This window comes from Eriocheir sinensis, unplaced genomic scaffold, assembly GCF_024679095.1.
Source record: "Eriocheir sinensis breed Jianghai 21 unplaced genomic scaffold, ASM2467909v1 Scaffold247, whole genome shotgun sequence".
In the NCBI taxonomy this organism is placed as follows: domain Eukaryota; kingdom Metazoa; phylum Arthropoda; class Malacostraca; order Decapoda; family Varunidae; genus Eriocheir; species Eriocheir sinensis.
The window spans coordinates 279,533-285,606 of NW_026111551.1; the positions used below are offsets into that span (position 1 = coordinate 279,533).

General features: G+C 43.1%; 1 long non-coding RNA gene across 1 annotated transcript in view; it reads right to left on the minus strand.

Moving 5' to 3' along the window:
• Nucleotides 1-5,812, minus strand: part of LOC126991156 (uncharacterized) — a 62,633-nt gene extending 56,821 nt beyond the window's left edge. The window contains exons 1-2 of the long non-coding RNA XR_007745217.1: nt 5,664-5,812; nt 984-1,106 (exon numbers count right to left, since the gene is read on the minus strand). This is a non-coding gene — a long non-coding RNA (uncharacterized LOC126991156). The remainder of the gene's footprint in view (nt 1-983; nt 1,107-5,663) is intronic.
• Between the last annotated feature and the right edge of the window lie 262 nt (nt 5,813-6,074).

A 6,074-nucleotide genomic window follows, 5' to 3' on the forward strand; every position in this document is an offset into this window, starting at 1 on the left:
CCATTCCTCCGTCTTGTTTTCATCTGTCTGTCCTAATCTCTTTAAGCTGTCCATCCGTCATCACTTCTACACAGATATGACCCGCCCTAGCCCATACATCATTCCTAACAAAACAATGAACTGTCATTTATTCCGTAATGAATGCACCATTGCGACACGACACTGTTATTGTAGTTTAATAAAAGTGACCGTTCAATCCACAATGATGGCCCGGACAATTTTTTGGAAAGTTTCGTTTAGTCGGCGCAACATCTGTGGTCATATATCGGAGAGAGACAAAAGGGGAAGGAATTATAGGAGAAGGGAACAGATCCCAGGAGACGGGACACGACCCCCGATTAATACTTGGTACCCATTCACTACTGGGTGGAGAGGGGCGTATAGGGTATCGGAAAAGCCGCCCAAATTTTCCACTCCGCCCGGGAATCGAACCCGGGCTCTCTCGGTTGTGAGCCGAGTGTGCTAACCACTGCACCACGAAGCCCCCGTGCGGGTCGTGGCTCACAATCTAGCCACTTAATCCTCTTCTAATTATTCCCAGTGTATATCCCGGCAAAATGTATGACGATTTCGTGACTGTATTACACCCAACCTAGCAGTATCAGGACACCTCTTCTCACGTAATTGACTGCTCTTTCGGCCACCTCTTCGATTTTTTTTTACAGGAGCAGCGAGTAGCGGGCTTTTTTTATTGTTTCCTTTTTTTGTGTGCCCTTGTGCTGTCACCTTTGCTGTAAAAAAAAATGGGTCGAATTCTGAACTTATTTACAGTGCAGGAACATGCGGGCCGGAAAGAGTATCAAACCGTAGCATGGAGAGCCTAATGCTGTTGTATAGTTGACGCGCAATGTGTAAACTTGTTATTGTCGCGTGCAAGCCGCCGTGTTTTGGCCGTACGGTTCATCAGGCCGCCGTGCACACCCAATCAAAGTGTCCACGTCATTGTATGGGAAAACAGTTCATAATAATAATCATCTGCCCACCTGTGAAAGCTGTTGTTGTTGTCGTTGTTGTTGTTGTTGTTGGTGGTGGTGGTAGTCATTGTTGTTGATATGCTGTCCTGTTGTTTTTTTCATCTTTGAAACTCTTGTCGTTATTTTCTTTTGCTGAGGTGAAAAAAAAGGACAACAGAATTAATATCATGGCTAATTAATGTCTATTGAACTTATTACAGATAAACAATGAATGGAAGCAAGGTAGATTGATATGTGTAAGTCTAAAGGTCTCTCATTATCTATTTACCAGTATCTATCTATCTATCCATCTGTGTGTGTCTTTTACCAAATAGGAGGCAGGTCAAGGAGAAAAAAAAAAGAAAAAAAACTCCTGCTGGCGCTGCTCCTTAAAAAGTGTAGCTACATTGAGAGATTCCCAGAAGACAAGATTCGAAAAAAGGTGATGAGGTCGTGGGCGAGAGGAAAGACGGACGGATAAATGCTGAAGAAGTGGAGATTATTTAATAGATATAGACAAACAGACAGAGACAGATAGATAGATAGATAGATTGATAGATAGATATAGATATTGATATAGATAAAAAGATAGGTAAGTACGCGCAAATATAATAATAAAGAGGAGAGAGATAACAAAATAAAGAAAAGGGAAAGAAAAGGAAAATATATAAAAGAAATACGAAGAGGGAAAGAAAAAGGAAATAAATAATATATAAAACAAAGAAGAGGAGAGAATGGAGATAAGAATATGAAAAAGAGAGAAAGGAAGAGCATTAGAAAGAGAAAAAAGAGAAGGGAAAATATGAAAAAAGGAAAGAAAAAATAGAAAGGAAAAAAGGAAACGGACATCAAAAAGAAAAAAAAGAAAAACCAAAAAAACAAACCGAAACAAATAATTGAGGACACGAAGGAGGCGAAGAGGAATAACATCAATGGCATAACACAACAACAAGGACAAAGTTTCAAGAGGAGGAGGGCAAAACAAACTATACGAGCTGTTCCCAAGACACCGATCACACGGCCCACTGCCTCCCATCCAGGCGGCCGCAACAACCTCCCCGGGACTCACGCTCCGACGACCCACAACCACTGTTTACGATTGACGAGACTCCTGAACCTTCGCTTTCTTCCCCTCGTACCGTCGATGTGTCCCTTCTACCTCCCCGTGAGTGACCGTGAGGGAATAGATATACTTGTACTTCCAGATGAGATTGTTTTATTTCTTGTTGATATTGATAAGTTTAGAGCAAAAGACAACACCAACAACCTTCGCTTTGTTCCCTTCGTACCGTCGATATGTCCCCTCTACCGTCTCGTGAGTGACCCTGAGGCAATAGATATACTTGTACTTCCAGATGAGATTGTTTTACTTCTTTCTGATATTGATAAGTTTAGAACAAAAGACAACACCAACAACCTTCGCTTTGTTCCCTTCGTACCGTCGATGTGTCCCTTCTACAACCTCGTGAGTGACCCTGAGGCAATAGATATACTTGTACTTCCAGATGAGATTGTTTTATTTCTTGCTGATATTGATAAGTTTAGAACAAAAGACAACAACAACAACCTTCGCTTTGTTCCCTTCGTGCCGTCGATGTGTCCCTTCTACAACCTCGTGAGTGTAATAGATACAATTGTACTCCCAGAGGACACTGTTTTTCGTGTTGACTTTGATAAGTTTAGAGCAAAAGTCATAGCCCTCCTGTTAACTCACTACTGCAAGCACTTTCCTAAAACTACCCACATGCTGTCCTGAAGACCACCCATCAACCCGGACTCTAGAGGAAGCCGTCCAAGCGAATCAAGAACGAGTTCCGGGGGACAGCATGAGCCAATGCAAGATGGCGCCACTATAAACACTCGCCTGCGCCAGAACGGGCTGGGCCGACCATCAGGCCCCACCTGGAAGATGCCTACCGGCGCAAAAGGCAACGACGTAAAAAAAAAAAAAAATAAACTGACTGAGCGATGTAATACTGAAGAAGGGGTTGCAATCCTGACAGTTCACTTTCATTTTCCAGATATAGCGACGACAAACTGCATCCTCTTTTAAAGTTTGCCGAGCACATTGAACTAATCTGAGACTGTCACTGTGTAAACTCACGGGTACATCCAAGGTCTTTCAATTTCCCCAAGAAGAAACAGTAAGGTTACGTCTCGAGATTCTCCTTGACCTGAAATGACGCTTGAGCTCAGCCACAACAAACTTATGTTCAATTGCAAGTAATTTTGCGCTCCAGAAAAGCTTGAAGATCTAAACTTCTAAAGGATCATCCAATGAGTACTTACGAGGATTTGCTTAAGCTCTACAATGGCCAGCCTCTGATACCAAAAACCTCATACCAGATTGCTATTGTTGCTACTGCTACTACTACTACTACTACTACTACTACTACTGCTACTACTACTACCACCAATATGTTCTTTTTTTGTCATCACTATAACCAGAAATATATATAAGTACACAAGCAGAAATACATACATATACACACAGAATTTAGAAATCACACACACACACACACACACACACACACACACACACACGAGCCCACCCTCACCCCAGCACCTGACCTCACACACGCACAGTTCGCTCCTACAACCAGAGAGCATAAATGTGTTGATCAAAGGAGGCCGAGCGCGTACAGTCACCCAGTGGACAATAGCCTACCACGCTGACAGTCGCACTTCACCTGGTCGCATTAGGCCCGCCGCCACATGCCAGCTGCGTCAGGCTACCTCACTACAAAGGGAAATCCAGCGATGCATTGCCCTTCTGACACACGGCTCGCAAAGGACACGTGAGGAAGAAGAGGAGGAGGAGAAGGAGGTGAAGGACGAAGAGAAGAAGAAGGAGGAAGAGGAGGAGAAGGAAGAAGTAGGAAATGGAAAAGGAGGAGGAGAGGAAGAGGTGAAGGAAGAAGAGGTGTAAGGGGAAGAGGCGTAGAAGGAAGAGATGTAGAAGAGGTGTGGGAAAAACAGAAGTAGGAAGAAGAAGTGAAGGAAGATCAGATGTAGAAGGAAGATAAGGAGGTAGGAGAAGAAAGAGATGTAGAAGGAAGAGGAAGAGGCAAAGGAAGAGAAGGAGAAGGAAGAAGAATAGGAGGAGGGCCGAGTTTACCTCCTACTTGACCCTCGACGCTCACTGGCTCACGGATCAAAGTCAGCTTCGGGTTGACGTCTCAAAGCGCGCGAACACAACAAAGGACGCGACGCCGACCCGAGTCGCCTTGATGCCTCCTGTCGCGCGTTCTCACCCGCTCCTCGCCACCAATCGACCGTTTCTTATCTCTAAACGTAATGAATTGTCCCTAGATCAAAGAACGTTTAAGTGCATACTTCTACTAAATATACGAGATCCTAACGCCCTTTTGCATTAAAACTCTTCAGTGAAACGCTTACTTTCTTCAACGATGACAACGATGACAATGCAGAAAGATATAGTTTTCGTTTGCTGTGAGAAACGATGACTGTCATTTTTCGTTTGTTTTCTAAAGTAATCAGTCACAAAGTATATATTGAAGTCATTGCATTGGTGACATTGTTTTTGGCCTAAGAGAGCACGTTGCCATCAGTCGCTATATACAAATACAGAGATTGCTCACTGCCTTATTCATACTGAAAGCACGACTGTCTGTTTGAAAGGATTCGTAAAGTTGTATCCTTCATCAAAACATTTTGCTACCACGTATGTAGCAAGCAGAATGTTTGCTACGACCTTAAGTTATAGTAAGTGCAACAGCATGCCCGCAATTCTGGTAAAACCCAAATGGACTGCCTGCCGTGCATCACCAGAATATTCAGTTATTATGTATTTATTTGGAAGAAGTTACTACAGCGTCTGCACTTCTCCAACGATACTCAAAATTGATTTGCTCTCTTTTTCACAGTCTAATTCAGAACATGAACGAAACACATCACACAAATAAGTGATGAGGAAATTTAGCGTCAGTCGAGCACATTCTTGCAGGCAGGAAAATGGTTTTAGAATTTAGCTTAATAATACAGAATAAGCGAATTAGTGGAATTGTAAGAACGAGAAAGGAAGGAAATGACAAATTAAGTTAAATTGAATTGATAGGAGAAAAGGCACCATAGAAGTGGCTGTAAACTAACAAACAACATACGAGAGACATTAAAAAGAAGGGCAGAGATATGAGAGAGATCGTCAAAGCAACAATATAGACGAAAAATAGCAAAATCAAATACACTATTGATAATATTTAGCAACAGGAGAGGCGGTGGTGGCTGGAGTGAGGCCGCTATGCTAAGCTAATCAATCCCCAGATGGCTGATAACTTAAAAAATCCATCTTCTAGGCTAGTCTGTCAAATCAAACACACACAAAAAAATAAGATAACTACAGCTTCACAAAGGATATCAAGCTAACAACGAACACATGGATAGGTAGATAGTTCCCGGGTATGGACTAGGCTATGACCAAGTAATAAATCCCTAGTCGGCTGATAACTTAAAAAATGCATCTCCTAGGCTAGTCTGTCAGATGAATCAAACACGCACTAAAAAAATAAGATAACTACAGCTTCACAAAGGATATCAAGCAAACAACGAACACATGGATAGGTAGATAGGTCTTAAGTATGGATAGGTACTACACGCCACTATGCCCCGCCGAGCCACCCACCTCCGCTTAACCTTCCCGCCGCCACCTTGTAATTTATCCACCTGTATCTACGCCATCCTTGGGCTTACCTGTCACCTGATTACCTCCTGGCCACGCCGAAGCCTTAGCAAACACGATAATGAGGTCGAGGATCGCGCACGTCAAACGACACTTAAAAAAACAATGGGTAAAATAAATCACTGACGGCTGACATGTCCTCTCTCCCGCCCCTCCTCGCCGCTGTGTCCACGCTCCGGGGCCTCGTGTGAGCTGCCGCGATGACGTCACAGTTCACGCCAGTCCCCGACCAATCACAAGCCTTCTTTTCATCCCAACCCCGCCCTCGTGATCTTAGGGTTTGATATTTTACAAGACTATTATAATTAAGTTTTTTTTCATATATCCTTCGTGTGATTTTGATATATTACAAATAGTTACAGGAAGAACACTGTTGCTATTGGAAGTCACGTGGGCTGCGGTTTCTATGGTAACGAGATACA